At 37.4% G+C, this 17,488-nt stretch overlaps 1 protein-coding gene across 1 annotated transcript in view; it reads left to right on the top strand.

The window, feature by feature from the left end:
* Positions 1 to 17,119, top strand: part of LOC108492708 (translation initiation factor IF-2-like) — a 142,660-nt gene extending 125,541 nt beyond the window's left edge. The window contains exon 7 of the mRNA XM_017805306.1: positions 17,084 to 17,119. The gene's annotated coding sequence lies outside the window, so the exon portion shown is untranslated. The remainder of the gene's footprint in view (positions 1 to 17,083) is intronic.
* The last annotated feature ends 369 nt before the right edge of the window (positions 17,120 to 17,488 follow it).

The raw sequence follows: 17,488 nt of genomic DNA, 5'->3' as shown, positions 1-17,488 counted from the left end.
TAGAATGTGATGGAAGGCAAAAGAACAATAGGTAGTCTTATTGTGAGAAGCTGGAACTTCCTCCACAAACCTGACTTTGAACCCAAAAGTCTTGGATTTCTTCCTGCTTCTGCCATTGGTAAGTATTTGGCAGAGCTTGTATCTCTTTCACTCTGCTGTCTGGGTGCATGGTAGGTCAGAGTACTGTACCCAGCCTCTGGATTTTGCCTTGGTGGGAGAAAAAGCATTCTCTGGCTAATGCAATAAGCCTCAGCTGCCTCAGCCACCCTCTTTCCCGGTTCATGTACAGGGATAGGATTGACAGTATTTGCAGTGTGCTAGTTTTAGTTGGGTTGGGTCTGCTAATGCTGAGTTCACACACACTGCACTGGTTCTTTTCCCAGGATGCACATTCTGAGTATTCAAAATTTCTTGAAGTTTTCCAATTTCCAAAGAAGCTTTATGTAGATTTTCCAGGTATCTGTCATACTATAACAGATATTTCCTGCGTACAAACGTACTCGGAAGCTGGAATCATTGTGTTCAAAAAACTATGAGGCTCCCATGAGAGAGGTGATGAAAATGTGACCAGCAGAAAGGAAAACCTGCACAGAGGGAAAATCAGCATCTGCATGTGATGACTGTCAGCAAGAATTTTTGCACTGCCATGTCTCATAGCTTGTTACTTTAACTCCGAGTTATTTAATGGAATGTTTCCTATACATTTAGTGCAACCTATTTACCTATACTTACTATCTATCTATCTATCCATCCATCCATCTATCTATTGTTTGCAATAATACATAAACAGTGAGTTTACTGTAGGAGATGACAGTGGTATAACAGCAACACTTAAAGTATGATCCTTCTTTTACATGAGTGAAGTTATTGATTATAGAGAACCTGTTTTGCAGCCGGCACAGTGACTTTGCTGTGCAGTAATTGTATATATGTTGCAGTTTGCCAAGGACATATGTGATTGCCTGAGAGCCATATTGCCCTCTACTCTGGTAACCTAATTTTGAATCTGGTGCTTCTGCTTTGCATTATGAATAAAGTAATACAGCAATGCTGCACAGGAGTGTGTAAGGGAAGAGTGTCAGCTTTTCTTCTTGTGTATTCTGTGTTGAAGCTACTTTGTGCATCATGATTCTTTTTAATCTCAGCCCTAGTCAAATTTATGACAACAGTTGTAGGGGTGAAACAAGCAATCTGCAGGTCAGATTCGATGGAGACAAAACTGGGTAAGTGCACTTACTCTCTTGTAAGCCTTTATTACTGAGTGTTTGTTCTCAAGAAAGAGAAATTCATTCTGGCCAGCTTCATTGCAAATTCTGGACTTACAGTTTTTAGAAGAAACAGAAAATTTCTGTTGGCCAGTAGTCTGAGTGCTTTATCTTTTAGCAGTGGCTTTCATTCAGACAATATTTCTTCATTTTTTGTTTTGGCCACTTGATTATTACACAAGTGTACAGTTTCTTGTGTTTTTAAGCAGGAAGTAACCACGAAATCTTGCCTATAGTGATGCTAGAGCATGCTCCTCTCAGGATTCTGATTGTTTTGGACACACAATAGGAAGTGCATGTCCAGATGGGTGCTTTGAGAATCTGCTTGTCCTTGTGTTAGGCGATGTACCTTTCACACTTGAGGAAAGCCTGAGCTTCACATGCATGAATGTGTACACCCTCTTTGCACTTAGAAATCAGGTTTTGAGAATAAAACAAACTCGAATTAAATTGGTTTCATTTTGAAAAGTCAAACCCCATAAGACTTTAATACTTGGGTGTATGCTGATGAAATACCATGACTCTAAAGGCTATTAATATTCATGGAAGTCTGAAATAATTCATGACTTTCTGGAGTAATGTTAGATGATGTACGATGGTAAACAGTATCATTTACACTGAACCTTAAAAATTATTGACAAAGACAAGTTCCTAAACACTGGCTAAACCTTGTATTTGTTGTTATGATTTCTTGGTTTTATACTTCAAGCAGATTTTCAATTAACTCCACTGTATTCAGAGTAATTATTCATTTATTATAGTCAGTTTAGATACGGTAAAGATTAAAGGAGTAAAACAAATCATTTCAGTGACATAGGCTAGTGATACATTGTTATTATTCTGATTTCTTTGCCTCTTGCGTAAGGAAGATTTATAGCATCCATTTTTGAGTGAATCCTTGTTAGCATATATTTTTATAGATATTTATTTGCTAAAATAAAGTATTTTGATAAAGTAAGAAGCTATCTTCCTCTCTCCACATTCCTTTAGAAAATACAAACATTCCTAGAATAAAAGCAAAAGGATTGTAGATTTGAACAGCACACTTATTATACATGCAGTAAAATGTGCTTGTCTATTAATAAAAAAAATACATAATATGATGCACCACTGTTCTAAGATAACTACATGTGTTCGATGTTGAGAAATTAATGGCATGGAGCAGATGCCTTCAGTCATCTAGGAAGTGTGGTTTCCCAGAGTACTGCAACTGCATGCCCTGCAGTGTATCATCTCTCTTATAAAGGGGTTTTACGTGTTTATAAAAGTGTGTTAAACATTGGTAAAGTTTATTTTATGCATTATGCATAAAAGTTCTCATTAGGATTTAACAAAGCAGCTTGCAGAGAAAGATTACAAATAAAATCTCTGTATACAAAAACGATTTGGATGGTTTAGCTAGATGGTTCTGACTAAAAAAAATTAACATTTCACTTACTGTTCTCAAACATTCAGAGAAAGGAGAAAAACAGCACTAACTGAAAAGAGTGCAATATATGTTGTTATAGCAGTGCTTAGTAGGATCACTATTACAGAGGTTATTTTAGTATTTCCATTATAAATCCTCTTTATTCAGTGTAATATCATGGTAATTTCAAATCACATTTGACTTTAACTTGGCAAATAATCTGTCAACACAAAAATTCAGTTCATTTATATGCATATGTGCATTTATTCTTACATGTGCACAGGCTATATCATGTTCACACATGGCTGATGTATAGATTTAAAAATAAGCAATGATTGTAAAGCTACTCTTTTTTGGTCCAGTTTTCCTAGCCATCAGTTTAAAGGAGATTACAGATTGGATTTTCAGAAGCACTTAGCATTGCCTTAAATGGTCACATTTAAGTTAATGGTAAAATTCCTATGACTTAAATTGCAGTAAAGTTAGGTCAATGCTGTTGAAAGTCTCACTCCATCCTTTCTCCAACTCTGTTTAGGGGTCTAGCTCTAGGTGTGTGGTGTAAGTGACACACTTATGGGCATAGTAACATTTTAGTGGAACTTCAAGGAGGTTAGTCAGATCTCTTTTGTTTCTCTGAATGTTCCCTGATGAGATAAAAAGTCTAAAGCACTAATCTAGACACCTATATTTTTGCCATATTTTCCTCACTCACATGCATCTATGCCTAGTTAAGACATTATCTGTCAGGTAATAGTATTTATATACTTTTTACAAATCAGAACAGAACTTCTGCAAAGATCCAGGAACTGGAGCACCTCTGTATGACACGGGCTGAAAGAGTTGGGGTTTTTTAGCCTGTAGAAGAGGAGGCTCTGAGGACACCTTATAGCGCCTTCAAGTACCCAAGGGGGGCCTACAAGAGAGTAGGAGAGGGGCTTTTTACAAGGGCATGTAGTGATAGGACAAAGGGGAATGGCTTTAAACTGAGTTTGTAATCTTGCCTAATATAGGACACTCTGAAAGCTCTGGGTTTGACTTTCTGCTTCCTGAATGGAAGACTCTCTTCTGTACCTTGTGTCTGTCTCCTTGGTAGGCTGCAGTGAAATAAAGAGCCCAGGTCAGTTTTCCTTCTACACATTGCAAGTTTAAAATGATCTGTGAATTTAATTAATGCAACTTTATTTTTCCTTAGTATCTTAAAGCATATTGTATCAAAAACATTACATGGGGAAACTTCAAAGCAAGAAATCCAGAGAAAATATTTGCTACTCAAGAGACTATTGAAATACAGTTATCACAGGTCCAGATGGCCTGGCTCTGAGAGAGGCTCATGAGGGTTTTTTACCTTTAGAACACTAAAGGTCGTATCTAATTGGAACTGACTACTGGCTAAACCTCATCCTAACTTAGGCTCATCTGAACTGCAGGAAGCTTTCAAATCCAGTGTTCAAATCCAGTTTCTGCCACTGTTCAAGCCCAACTGCTTCACTGGCTTCTTATCATTGGGCACTCCTTGTACTTTCCCAGCTATGAGACAATCCAAGATTTTCTGGGATCCCAAATATAATTAGTAGCAAGGGCTATATAGTTTATGATTTGTGTGGGATGCCAGACTGCTGTGAATTTCCATGGAGCTGATTGTCTGTCATTCTGCGGAGAACTGTTGATCTTCAGAAAGTGCCATTCTGGCTACATTCCTTACTCTTTACAACAAAATGTACCTGCTGGAACTAGGATTTTAGGTACCTTTCAGGAATGTCTGACCTGCAGGACTAGGGAACAGTGGTGTCTATATCACAGAACCTTTCATTATCCTGGCCAAGTACAGTATAATTATGCAAAAGGGCACATCCTCACCATCCTTGCAATCGTTTGTTCCTTTTGTGCTGCTATCAAGAGACCAAGTAGGGAAGGAAATTTACTTCATGTGTTTCTCTTTTCATGTTTTCTGAACAAGAAATTACAATGCTTGGTAAATAGAGCAGGTCCTTTATACTCATTATGGACTATTGTGTGAAAATGCTTTGCTGACTTCAGAGGAAAACCCATAAATTTGTTAGATGTGTTTTGCTAAGTGTATATTTGACCCAGAGTAAAAATTATTACTACAAAAGAGATTTCTGAAGAATAAATGTGAGTTATATGTTATTTCAGCTATGGAAATTGCAATTTGGGTGGCTGTTTGATCTGACCCATAACGTAATAAATGAGCATGTGCATGTTAAAATGACACAGGCTCAGCAGGCCGGGATGAACAACACAAATAGACTGTGCTAGTACTTGTTACCTGTAGGAAGTTTAATTTTCTTGTTTCTCCACCCCCTACAGAATATTGTACACTGCTTTGTTTCTCAGTGTATATGAAATAATGATGGTTTAGTAAACCATTTATGGTATTTTTTTGTATCATTTACAATGGAATTTCATATGCTTGCTAGATCAGCACTTGACACAATAAAAAAACAATGGGGGATTTTTCTTTGCTCTTCTTATTTCTTGACCCTTGAGATTGCTGAAGGAAAAAACAGTCTCTAGCATAAATAGAGATAACAGCGACAAATTGAGTAACAGCTGCTGAAGAACTGCTCCACTAACCATGCTGAAGAGATCTTTCTTGTTCTTGCTGTGTTTCTTCTTTGGCCTGTTCTGCACAGTACTCATGCACTGACATCAGGTGATCTAGGTTTTGTAGTGTTCTGAGGGGCTGCTGGTGACAAGGGCATTTTCAGCCATGTATTGGGTGGGATAGTCTTTATGTCCCTTTTGCACTGCTGGCACAACACAAAAGGAATATAAAAATATCTAAAAGAGTTGTTATTTTGGTCTGGTTTTCATAAACCAGAATTGCGTTCTCTGCTTTAACCATTTTATCTTTATTTTTCATTTCTTAGTTCTTCTGCTAATCAGAGATTTTTGTGTTTTGCAAAAGAGAGGAACTTGCAGCAATCAGTGTTGTGTCTTGCAACATCTTTTCTTTGTAAAGTAGAATTATTGCCTAACAAAAAGCAGAGATTGCCCTCAACTACTATGGGCTAGAACATCAGCAGTCAAATGAGGTCTTGGCAGCTTGCTGTAGAACAGGCTGCCTAAAATTCTGGATAATTTGTCTCCCCCACTGCCCCTTATCTTGTAAAAGATCCGATGATCCTTACAGATCCCAAACCCACAAGGAAATAGGTTGGTAAAAAATCCAAACATGAGTACATTATGCAATTGTTGGGCATTAATTTTGATAATATTATAATCACCTTTCTGATTGCACCACAATAAATAGAGACTCAGAGTCAAAAATAGCAAAATCTATTTTTTCTATTTTTGTCTTTGCAAGCATGGATGTGTGAGAATGAGTTCTTTATAGAAACTCACAATTAAGGGGAGGAAGTGATGAGGTGAAAATGGGCAGATACTGATTCTGCACCAGAGGGTATGATTTTTAACACTGAAATACTGCTTTTCATTTGATGCTCAAGAATAACATTTTTTTGGAGGGGAACGGACACTGTGTAACTCAAGTTAATACATCGAAGCATGTCTTAAATTGCACTCCAGTAAAGCAAACTTTAACTGTGTTTACATTTCCAGCTAGTGGTATTAGTAACAAGGTGAAGACGAAATGCAGCTCTTCTGATCAGAGAACAAACCATATTCACTAACAACAGAAGGAACAGAAAGATAGTTGTAGGCTCATTATTCTGTCATAGCTGGTGTGCCCCTGTAGTTTTGTTCCACAGACCGTTTCCATCAGCATATTTAGTAAGAGACATTTTGCCTACTTCCACATCCTTCCTTTTGTGGACAAAAATATAAAAAGAAATCCAATACGTGGACAAAAGAAGCTGCAGCTAAAATGTGGTACTCTTGACTTTTTCCAGCAGAACCTGTGAGCTAAACACTGCTGGATCAGTCTAGAGTGACCCATGGACAGATTTCAGATTAGTATGTGCTTCTTAAACCAAGAAGTTTTTGAATTTTAAAGAGACAGCTATTGTGTCTCTTTCCACAGACTGAATATGATTTGTCTGTACATAGCAGCACAATTAGCTTAAATGTATCACAATGAACTGCATACTGGGAATATTACAGGCTTTTGCTTTGTATCTACTTTTGCCTTATATCTAGTAGGTGACATAAATGCTAAGCTATCTGTTAAATAGGGTTAGGGTTGCCTCCTGGTTTGTGTTGCAGATCACCTACCTGATGTTAAAACACAGAAATCAGTAGCAGCATGAATGACTCGGTGAGCAGAGTTGCTATTAAAGCATTAATGGCTTCTATCTGTAATCCATATTACACGATGATGAGAAAAGAGATTAATGAAAACAATCAATGGTAATTTCTGTGCTTTTACTAAATAAGAATCAATTTATAGTTTTAGTGTTGAAATCAGAGTAATGTTAGGTCTTAAACTAGAACCAAAGCTTATGGTATTTGGATGACTTTCTCTGCATATTGGACTCTTAATCCACTTGAAGTGTCTTCCAAGGCTGGAAAATTTTTCAAATGAATCAAGTTCTCTATAGCATGTTACTTTTTTTTTAGGAAAGGAAATACTTAGTTATTATAACAGCAAGAGCACCTATCTTGGAAGTAGCTGATACTACTTTTCTGTCTGTAATCTGCTGTGAGATCATTCTAGATTTCAAGAAAAATGCTGCAGAAATCTATTTCTTATTTAATTTCTACTGTTCTTTTGAACGGCAGTTTGCAGAATGCATCTGGGTGTACAGCTAATGACCCATGAGCAATAAGCAACTGTTTAAGTAAAATGCACTATGAAAAAGCTTTTACCAAACAGCATTTTAATATTTTAAATAGATTTTCCATTGCAGGCTCTTTGTAACTGGATTAGTTCTCTGATGTGTTCTGACAGAGCTGTTGTTAGGGATACTCCATTAACTTTGTCTGTCATCTTATTTTCCCCAGTATCTGGCATAACACCCTTATATTTCATAATTTGTATTGCTATCAGTGCTGATTTGTAAATGTGCAAATTATAATTAACAACGGCCACTACTTCTATTAAATATTAAATCATTCTTGCAGCCTGTATTTTCCACAGCAGATGGAGCCCTGTGGTATGCAAATAGACTTTCCTTAAGTAGTCAGCAGTTTTTACCAAAATTTTGGCTTTAAAAATGCCTTCTTTTTTTGTTTGCTTTATGTTTTCTGTGGCATTTAGGTTAATATTTATTCACTGCAGATTCTCTTTCTCCCCATAAGAATTTCATGGACTATTACATTCTAGTACTGAGGTTTTGTTTCACTTCATTAATAGCTCCTTAATCATATAGCTTGCTTGTAAAGTACAAATGCTTGTTATTTGTACTTATGCTGCAGTATTGCATAAGAGGCATTTAGTTATATTTTAATATGTATAGCAGAAGCAAAAATGCTGGGTACACCAACATAGTTTTTAATTTGAAAACCAATTTATGTGCACAGTTTTTTCCCCCAGAATAAGCAAAAGCATTTATGGTTTTATATTGTGTCTTAAACATTCCATTAAATGTCATCAGCTGATTCAGGAAAATGTATTGCAAAATTACTAGAGAACTGTAAAATGTGTAAATGTAATGAATACTCAGGACATAGAAGGGATTGAAAGTCCAACATTTATCAGGTAACTATAAAACAGCAAGAAACATTGATAGAACATTACATTTTCTAATATATAATACCTTAAGCTTGAAACTCTTATTTTTGGTGTTTACTGCTGTGCTGTTTTATTAAAGAACACTGATCCAGAGTTAACATTCCTTTCTAATATTGAGAGGAATCTGAAAGGCAAGCAGCATCATTCAGGAAATGGTTTCACTACCCACCCGAGCAATTGCAAATGAAGATTTTTCAAATGATCGACTCTGAGATTGTATCCTAAATAAGGGCAACCCAGTTTGTTTCTGCATTTTTAAATGGACACAGGAACATAGAGCTCAAGGACATTAACTGCCACATTAACCAAAGAGTAATGAAAACTTCTTTGAATGAACATTTCAGTGAGCTGAAATGGCTTCATGATATAGAAATGAATTGCAAGAAGTTAGGGTCTTGTCTTCCTGCTGTTTTAGTAGGAGTTGGAATTAGCATGCTAAATGGGATCAGCAACAGTAAGCAACTGGATTGGAGTATCCTGGAGTCCATGCTGTGAGTGCATATGGATAGTGTGATACCTCTCATAACACTGAGGTACCATTTAATCAAAAGTATTGATATGTTTTAAACTGAAGTTTTAAGTGATGCTGGAATGGAATTCTGGGCTCTATTGTCAGCTAGTCTGGGTGGGAGCAGCTCTGGTCACTCAGATGCATCTATCAAGAAGGTAGTTTTTAGGTGTATTCCATAGGAGGAGGAATTCAGATAGCAGGACAGGACATGATGCTAACCATTTGGGAACAGTTATTGTAATTTAAAAGATATTATTTGCACAATGAGACAGTAAAAGACATGCTTCCTGTTCATGCAGATATATCAGCTTTATTGTTAATGTTAAGAAGAAATGTGATTTGAAGGATGCTGCTGGATTATATCTTCAAAAAGGGAGAGTAAGTTTTAAAAAGTGAGCAGCAAGCAGAGCAGAATTGCTATAGGTGAGCTTCTGTTTGACAACCACACCACAGCGTGCAGAAGAGCACAGACAGACTTTAAACCAGTGGAGGTACTAGGACCAGTCAGCTTGTGGCAGCCTGGAATTGTGTGTGGGTTGACTTACTTGTTTACCAGGTGACTTAGTGTCCACTGAACTCGGGCTTGATAGAATGGCATATATCAGCATTTTCATCAATAGCCTTCAATCTCTGCTTTCCCAGAAATCTGCTTTTACATGCAGAGGATAGTCTTGATGTTTTCATGTAATTTCTTACTGCAAAGGGAGGCTCAAGGAGGCAGAAATTTGACCTATTTATTGAAATGAAAAGTGTCCATGTACATTTAAGTATTACAGAAAGTTGAGTTTCAGAAAAATTTCAACCAGAGTCAGGGTAATATTTGATGTGTACAGTGTATTCACTGAAATATCTAAAGCATGTCCTTGTGAAAGGAACTTCACAGGAACTTTCAAAGAATGTGCACTACAGAAACTTTTGTGCTGTGCCTAGGAAGTAGTTGTATCCTTGTCTTTATCTCCCTATAATGTCACACTGCAACTGCTGTTCCTCACATGCACAGCATGGAACTAATCCCTCCCCCTGCCTTGAACTCTAGAATTACTGGCTGGTAGTTCGACTCTCTCTGCACAGCTTTGCCCCTTGGCTTTTGGCATCAGCCCTGCTCTCCAAGTCCACCTGTTTAGAGTTGTCAGCTTTTGTAAAATGGGCCTGACGATTTTCATGTGTGTAGGACACTTTATACTGATGATTTGGTGCCTTTCAGTGTAATATATAATTGATGAAGATGTTGGACTGAACGTAGATACGATCTTCCAGCACACTCCCCTCCCTCTGAAGCCAGAGTTGTGGTACGCAATGCCTTTGAAAATCTGATATATAGTGGCTAATGAAAGAATTTACAGGCAATTGAACATCTCTTAATATCAGATAAAAAGAAGACATTAGGGAAGAGAGCCTACTTTCTTGAGGTTCAGAAACACAGTTGAAGCAAAGCCATTAGACTATTCCTATTTAGAGTCATAGGAAATCCTCTCTGGAGAAGCTAAGGAAAAATGAGTATATTTCAGTCATTGATATCCCACTTAAGCCTTGTTTAGAGTCTGTCTGAGGAGGAAATAATATTTTGTCTGTGAAACTGTAGTATTTTTCTTCTCTAGGAGTAGCTAGTTAGGAGTATTTTAATGATGTTGAACAATTTAAATGACTATATTTCTTCATTCCTTTCATGAAATCTCACTGTTCTCAGTGTGGGAGATTTGGATGTTATAAATTCTTCAGGAAGCACTCTTTAAATATCAATTTGTATATCTTTGAGGCTTAAAATAAAAACATTGGTAAGGGTTGTGCATCACTACCCTTGAAATCACTCAGTGTTTTTTGGGGAATACTCAATAATATGGGATCAGCAATCTACAGGAATCTATAATGAGGAGAAAGAGAAGCAGGACTGCTAGGCATCCATTGCCCCTGCCCCCCGCTCCTCAGTCCTGAGACTCTGTTCATTCTTGGCTATGCAGTGATTGGAAAAGCTTAGAAAAATTAGGAAAGAGCTTAACAGTTGTGGGTAGTGGTGGTGAATGTAAGAGAAGATGGTCATTCCACATGGCCAATTCCACACTGGAGATTCACAGTCTTAGGACCCTCAAAAACTCAACATTAGATCTTCTGTTTGCAACTGGACCCCAAAAGGTCATGTCTTTACTGTGCCTCCACATCCTTGTCTGTTCTTATTCTAATATAAGAACTTTGTTTCTCTGCACAGAATAAAATGATGGCAGTGTTTTGGCTTCCTTCCACTCTGCAAAGCAAATTCATTTGTTAGTCTTCTGTCTCTAAATTAATGTATATTGGAAAGGAGAGCAGGCTGTAGACTTCCAGCTGTTTTCCAAGTATATGTTTGCAGTCCTATTGTAGCTTTGCATGACCAAAAAAATGGAATATCTGGGGGAAAAAGCTGGTGCCACAATATTTAGAATTCTGGGCCTCATAGAGTAGACCAGAGCAGATCTAAACATAAATGTCTTAAATTTTTGAGTTGTACAGCTAAATCAAATACAATTGAAATGAAGACCTACTGAAACAGGGTACAGTATAAAAAGCATTTCATTAGACTACATCAAACCATAATACAGCTGACATGGTATCTGAGATTCTGATCTCCAAGGCTGAAATTCTCATTTTTGTAACTGTAGTAATAAAAACATAAAACATGACATAAAGATGCTATTTACAAACAAGACAATTTTATAGAGGTGTGGAATTTTGCACCTGGTAGTAGTTCAGTGAATATGAACTTTAAATTGTCACCTTTCCCTGAGAAGTAAAAAGTGAGACTTAAGTGCCTAAGCAAAGTACGTCCGTAATATCAGTCGTGTGAAATGTTCTGAACTGTAGACAAACTGTTCATTGCTTTCATGTTGGTTAAAGCTACAGGTTTGTTCTAAGTGATAATGGTAATGAACTGTGTTGAGATTCAGAAGACTTTACAAGGACAGAACCTTATTATTCCTTGCCTTGGACATACTATTTGAAGAGTTTCTAAAGTGGCTTAGATTTTGATCAGGAATTGTCAAATTTGAGAATCTCTGAGCTCTACTTAAGGAGCATGGTTGATGCATCTGTGGTAAATTTTATCATACAGCATTTTTGTTTAATTAGATTGTGAACTCTCAATGACTTCCTGAGAGTAAATTTTCTTGAGAGGAGAATTAGAAAACATTAGATGAGAAAAAGGACTTGAGAATACTTGTCCAGAAGAGATTGATAAGAGCATAACTAGGACAGCTGTGAGCTGTGCTTTAAAATTGTAAATGATGCTAGTAAGTGATTTTCACTTCTGATTTTAAATAGTCTCAGAAATTGTCTTCTTCCAAAACTTCTTTGAATTAAATTTTTTTTAGTAATCAGAACCACTATATGTGAAGCGTTTTGGAGCTCATTACATACAAGGAGAGTGTGAGAGTTGGATTTGCTCATGTTTAAGAAGGGAAGGCTAAGGATCTTATTGCTGTCTACAGGTACCCAATGGGAGAATACTGAAATACTAGAAATTTTGTATAATTTTTGAATGCATTTTAATTAAGGCAAAATCAGTTTACACTTCCTTTACCTTTGGAAGAACTCACATCTGATGAAAAGGCAGATGTTGAGAGACAAGCAGTCAAAAGATTTTTGGAGAGTGACAGGGATAACTTCTTGATACAGATATTGGAAGGGCCAGCCGGAGTGATTCACAACTGGATCTGCTGCTGTCCACTAACAATAAAGGTTTGGTTGAGGATGTGGTAAGTGGTGGTGGCCTTGGCTGTAATGATCGTGATAGAATGGAGTTCAATATCCTGAGAGAAATGAGGAAGGAGAGTGGCAGAGTGAAATCTCTGGACCTCAGGAGAGTCAACTTTGACTGGTTAAGGAAACTAATGATCAGATCCCATGGGGGGCAGCTCTGAAGGGGAAACACACCCAGGAAAGGTGGCAGATTTTCAAGGACAGTATCATCCAAGCACAAGAGCATCCATCCCAATACTCAGAAGAATAAGTAGATGTATTGGCTAAGTAGGGAGTTAATGGCAGAGGTCCAAAGTGCAGATGTAAACCCCTGGAGATGTCTGCATGGTTTTTTTTTAAGAGAATAACACAGAGACTATTCTGGCATAGTGGAAAATAATAGTCCAACTAACTGAAACGGTCTGGCCAAACTCTTTGGTCTCTGGTGGTCCGTTTCTGTAAAGTCTGTAGAGAAACTTGGCACTGTCCAGCTGCACTTTAGTTTCTCTGATGATGTCTCTGCAACATACCAGTTTATTTTATTCCTTAATTTTGTTTGCTTACTAAGAGCTATGTGTCTGCATCATGAAATGGTAGGTAATGCAAAAATGATAGAGGCTGCATTTCTTCCAGACTGGAAGGAGAACTACAGCAATATGGTGCCACTGGAAAGCCCTACTGCTATGCAGAGTTCTCACACATGCACAAGTGCATTGACATTGTTTTAAAGCTTCTGTATTTTGAGCCTTTGCAACATACTCTGCATCCCGTTGAAAGCCAGTTGCACTTATGTTTTTGCTTTGACTGCTTGACACTGCTGGTATTGCCAGCCAAGTGACTGGCACTACTAGCTTGCTAGCATTAGGAAGACATAAAGTATATGTGACAAATCCTGTAGGCCAAATACATGCTAATGGAACTGTTCAAGATGAATCATAAGTCCTTTGCTAAAACAATCAGGATTTGGCCCTAGTTGCCCTTGGACTAATCTTGTCCTCTACTCACTAAACATTATATGGGATGTAAATGATTTATTTCCATTCATCAAGTTTACAAGGTATGCCTATATCTGTGAAACAGAGTTTTTAAGAAGATACAGCACAGTTCATAATCTGTATTAAAAAAAGGAAAAGCATCCATGTATTAGGCCATCAAGAGTCAAAAGCATAATTTGAAATGATAAACGTATCCATTTTAAGTTACACATTACTTTGCATAGTTAATATCACTATAATTAGTCATAGTTCCTGTAATTTATTGAAAAAGATGCTCAGCCCCTCTAGTGTACTACAGTGATGAATGTTGGAAGTGCAACTTTGGAAGCAGGAATCAAGAAAATTAGTAACAGTTGGAGAATTAGCATGTAAATCAATAATATCCTTTCTCTTGCATCTTGAAAACTGAGGGTGTACATCACACATTGCATAACGAAAAGGAGGGTAGAAGTTAGAATTGTAACCTCCTTTACATTACTAGATCTGCCTTTACTGCAAGAGCTGTTTAAAATAATTTCAAACGTTAGAGTAAATCTCTAGTAAATATTTAAACTATGTATAACTAGTCACAAATAAATTAAGCTGATTTTATGCATTCTCTCTAATTAGAAGGGCACAGCATTTGTTGAAACGTGATTAGTATTATTCATTAAGCAAAAAATTCTCATTTGTATCTTATTATCACTATTCTGCATAAACCAACACAATTTGTCATGAACTCCCTCATTTGCTGTATCCTCAAAAAGCAGATTATGCTTATTTTTCATTTGGACAGTGGAAAATCAAGCCAGGTGTTTGGCAGCACCAGAGTGTTCAGGTGTAACTGTGCCAGTGATGGTACATTACTAGCAGCGTGGATGAAGAATGAGGCATGGAGAATCTTGGGACTGAGGTGCCTCGAGGCCCATCCCTTTAGAGTGGTCCTGCTGATGAGACAGGTGGTGTTGTATAGGACTGAAAAAAAAGAAAGAAACTTTTTTGTAAAGTCAGCCTTTCACCTTCAAGTGGAAAAGAGAGGTACTTTCACATAGCTGCTGCTGCACTGAAGTACCTGGACATTTCTGTGACTGAAGTCTCTGTGGTAGATACTTTTCATCTTAAAGTTTACTAAAGCTGTAAAAGGCCATTTGGTGCACAGAGGTCTCTGTCACTGTCGCTGTCACTGTGTGAGAGGGATCGGTACAATATTGCGTGGGCAGTGCACTGGACATAAATATTTATATGTGACCTTGATTGTAGTATATTATGCAGGATAGCTGATTCATTGTATGCGTATTCTTCCCCTTCTTTCCTCTCATTTCTTTGTAAGCTTTGAAGAACATCTCTTTACATATGCCATATTTGATTCTGCCCTCATTTACATGCATGTAAACCATCAGTAACACTGCTGAGCTCAATGGTGCTGAGTCAGTGTAGGATGGGTTGGAACAGAGTAGCAGGCTTTCTACATCAGCTCACTGATGTTATGGATTAAAAACTATGTGAGCCTTGTGTTCCATCTGCAAGGAGATAGGGCAAGAACAGTTTTGGCTGCCTGGACAGCTAGATCCAGCCTCTCTGGATGTTTGAATTTTTCACTGTTTTCTTACACTGAAATGGTGATGAGTGACCCAGTAAGTTCTACACAGCACAGTAAATGGTACCCCTCAGAGTACGTGGTAGCATGTGATAGACCCATGTACTTGTTCTTTACAGCTCCCTTTTTTGCCTTTGGCAATAAGTTGCTTCTTTATCAAACTGGACTCTCACAGATATTTTGCATGGAATCTGATGTCTTATCTTACATTTGAAGCAAGGAAACAATGAGACAGCCCTGTCTATGTTATGATATGGAAATACACTGACACTCTTGCAAGAGATATAACATGAAATTTTCATCCCAAGATCAAAGCAGAGGAAAAGTGTTATTTCCAACATAAGCCAATAGCAGTGAAAGTCCTACACGGAGTAATAGGGAAAAGGAAGGACTTTGTATATGGTCATGCTAAAATAATGAAAGCGTAGTTGCAAACATAAACACCACATCTTGCCACTTGAAAATTCATTAATATTATATATCTTTGCCTTTGCTCATCTATATCTTGTCTATGAGTTACTATGACTAGTTTATTCCATTTTCCTGAATATGTACTTGTGAGTTACAAATCCGGATTATGAATAGCTTGAATAGCTAGTAAGAGAAACAATTACATTTTCTTTCTCTCTAACATGCAATTTTAATTTTCATAATTCTATAAAAACTATCCCCCACAATGCAGGCCTGCCAGGAGGCCTGAAATCTGCAGGCTATGGCCTCTCGGGCTCTTTTCCAATGACTCATTTTTAATTTTAAAGAAGCATTATCTCTAGCTAGTAAATTAACAACAGCCTATAGTGCACACACACTGTCATCCATCTGCTCAAGGCTCTTGTCATTTGACACCAGTCTTGTATCTATAGACTTCATCTGGTATTCAAAAGCTATCAACCCTGCCTCCAAGATAGCCCACCTTCTGGCTCCAGGCTAGAAGAGTGACTCTCCATTTCCAATTCTAATGAACACATAGCTAGCAGCAGTTTTTTCATTAAGGATCTGGTCTTCTTCGAAAACAGACAGTTTTGGAGTTACTTGGATCCAGAACTGCATGGAAAGTGTCTGTAAAAGAGACTGAAGAACTTGAAGAGTGCTCCTTAGGCTACCTGACTTCTATTTCTGCACTTTTTCTGTCAAGCAGAATATTCACTGTTACTTCCCGCTTGCAGTGCATTGGACATTAGTGTTTATGCCGCTGCATTTTTGAGGAGTGGAACATGCTAACAGATTAAATTCTTTATGATATCTTTTAAATTATCAACACCATTTCAAGGGAGTTTGGAAAAATACAGGTAATGTCAAAAATCTCACGACTGGTATGAATCCCTCAAAGGAGAGAAAGCCATGTACATTAGTATATCCAAACATTATATGGTTGGAGAGGAGCAACAATGTCACAGTTTCTAAATTTTGTGTAATTTCAAATTTGGCTGCAAATGAGGTCATTTGTATTCTTGCAAATAATTTCTACATAACCCGATGTCTGTTGTGAAGAAGTGATAAGGATTTAACAGAGAATTATGCCTTCTTGACAAGCTTCAGTCATCACAGGATAGAACAAGTTCACAACACCTATTGCTTAATCAAGGTTAGGGAACTTATTCCAAGAGTAATTGAAGAAAAGGGGCTTGTGTTCTAGATCTAGAGGACATAATTTTTTTAGATTTTCTTTTCCAGATTATGGTAGATGTAGCTGTCATAGACATGAGCGAGAAGAATTGACACAAGTCATATGAAGTTGTAGTTAGGGATGAAATATAGGTGATATCATCATTTAAAAAATCAAGGAAGGCAGGGAAGGTAGTTTATCCTTTTATTTTCCCCAAGCTTGGAAAGTTCCATCTAGGCCATTTGTTTGTGATTTTTTTGGTCTGATAATCCATGCAGTGAAAAAATTATCTGGTTTGATGGGCTTTGTTTTCACTGCGTATCTCACAAAAAGTCTCCTTTATTCATGTGTCCTTCCACAGGGCTGTGGTGTCGCGGTACTTTCAAGCAAACAGAGCTCTAAAGGATGTGATTGATGGTAGTAACTCTGCTTCTGCAGCCTGTGGAAAGTACCCACACCAGTCAGCACGCAAGTAATTATGCTTTAACTTGAGATAGACCCAGAACGATATTCGTATCTGTTCAGGATATGAGGAGTGAGGCTGAGAGAGAACCAAGAGACTTCAGAAAATCAGGCTATTCTAAACCTTGGTGTGAAAATAGTGTGATTCCATTTGTGTGAACTCCTGCTGATGACCGGTGTCTTGTTTCACAAATTTAAGGTTTCAGCACTTTGCTATCAATCATCAATATTTTTTGCTGAGTTATCTTTGAGAAAAGGACTCTTTTACTGGTATTTGCGAGACTTTACTTCCTTTTGAATAGAA

Source organism: Lepidothrix coronata, unplaced genomic scaffold (assembly GCF_001604755.1).
Source record: "Lepidothrix coronata isolate B3197 unplaced genomic scaffold, Lepidothrix_coronata-1.0 Scaffold12, whole genome shotgun sequence".
Taxonomy (NCBI): Eukaryota; Metazoa; Chordata; class Aves; order Passeriformes; family Pipridae; genus Lepidothrix; species Lepidothrix coronata.
Note: the sequence above shows the minus strand (reverse complement) of the source record. Positions and strands in the feature narration are given on the sequence as shown.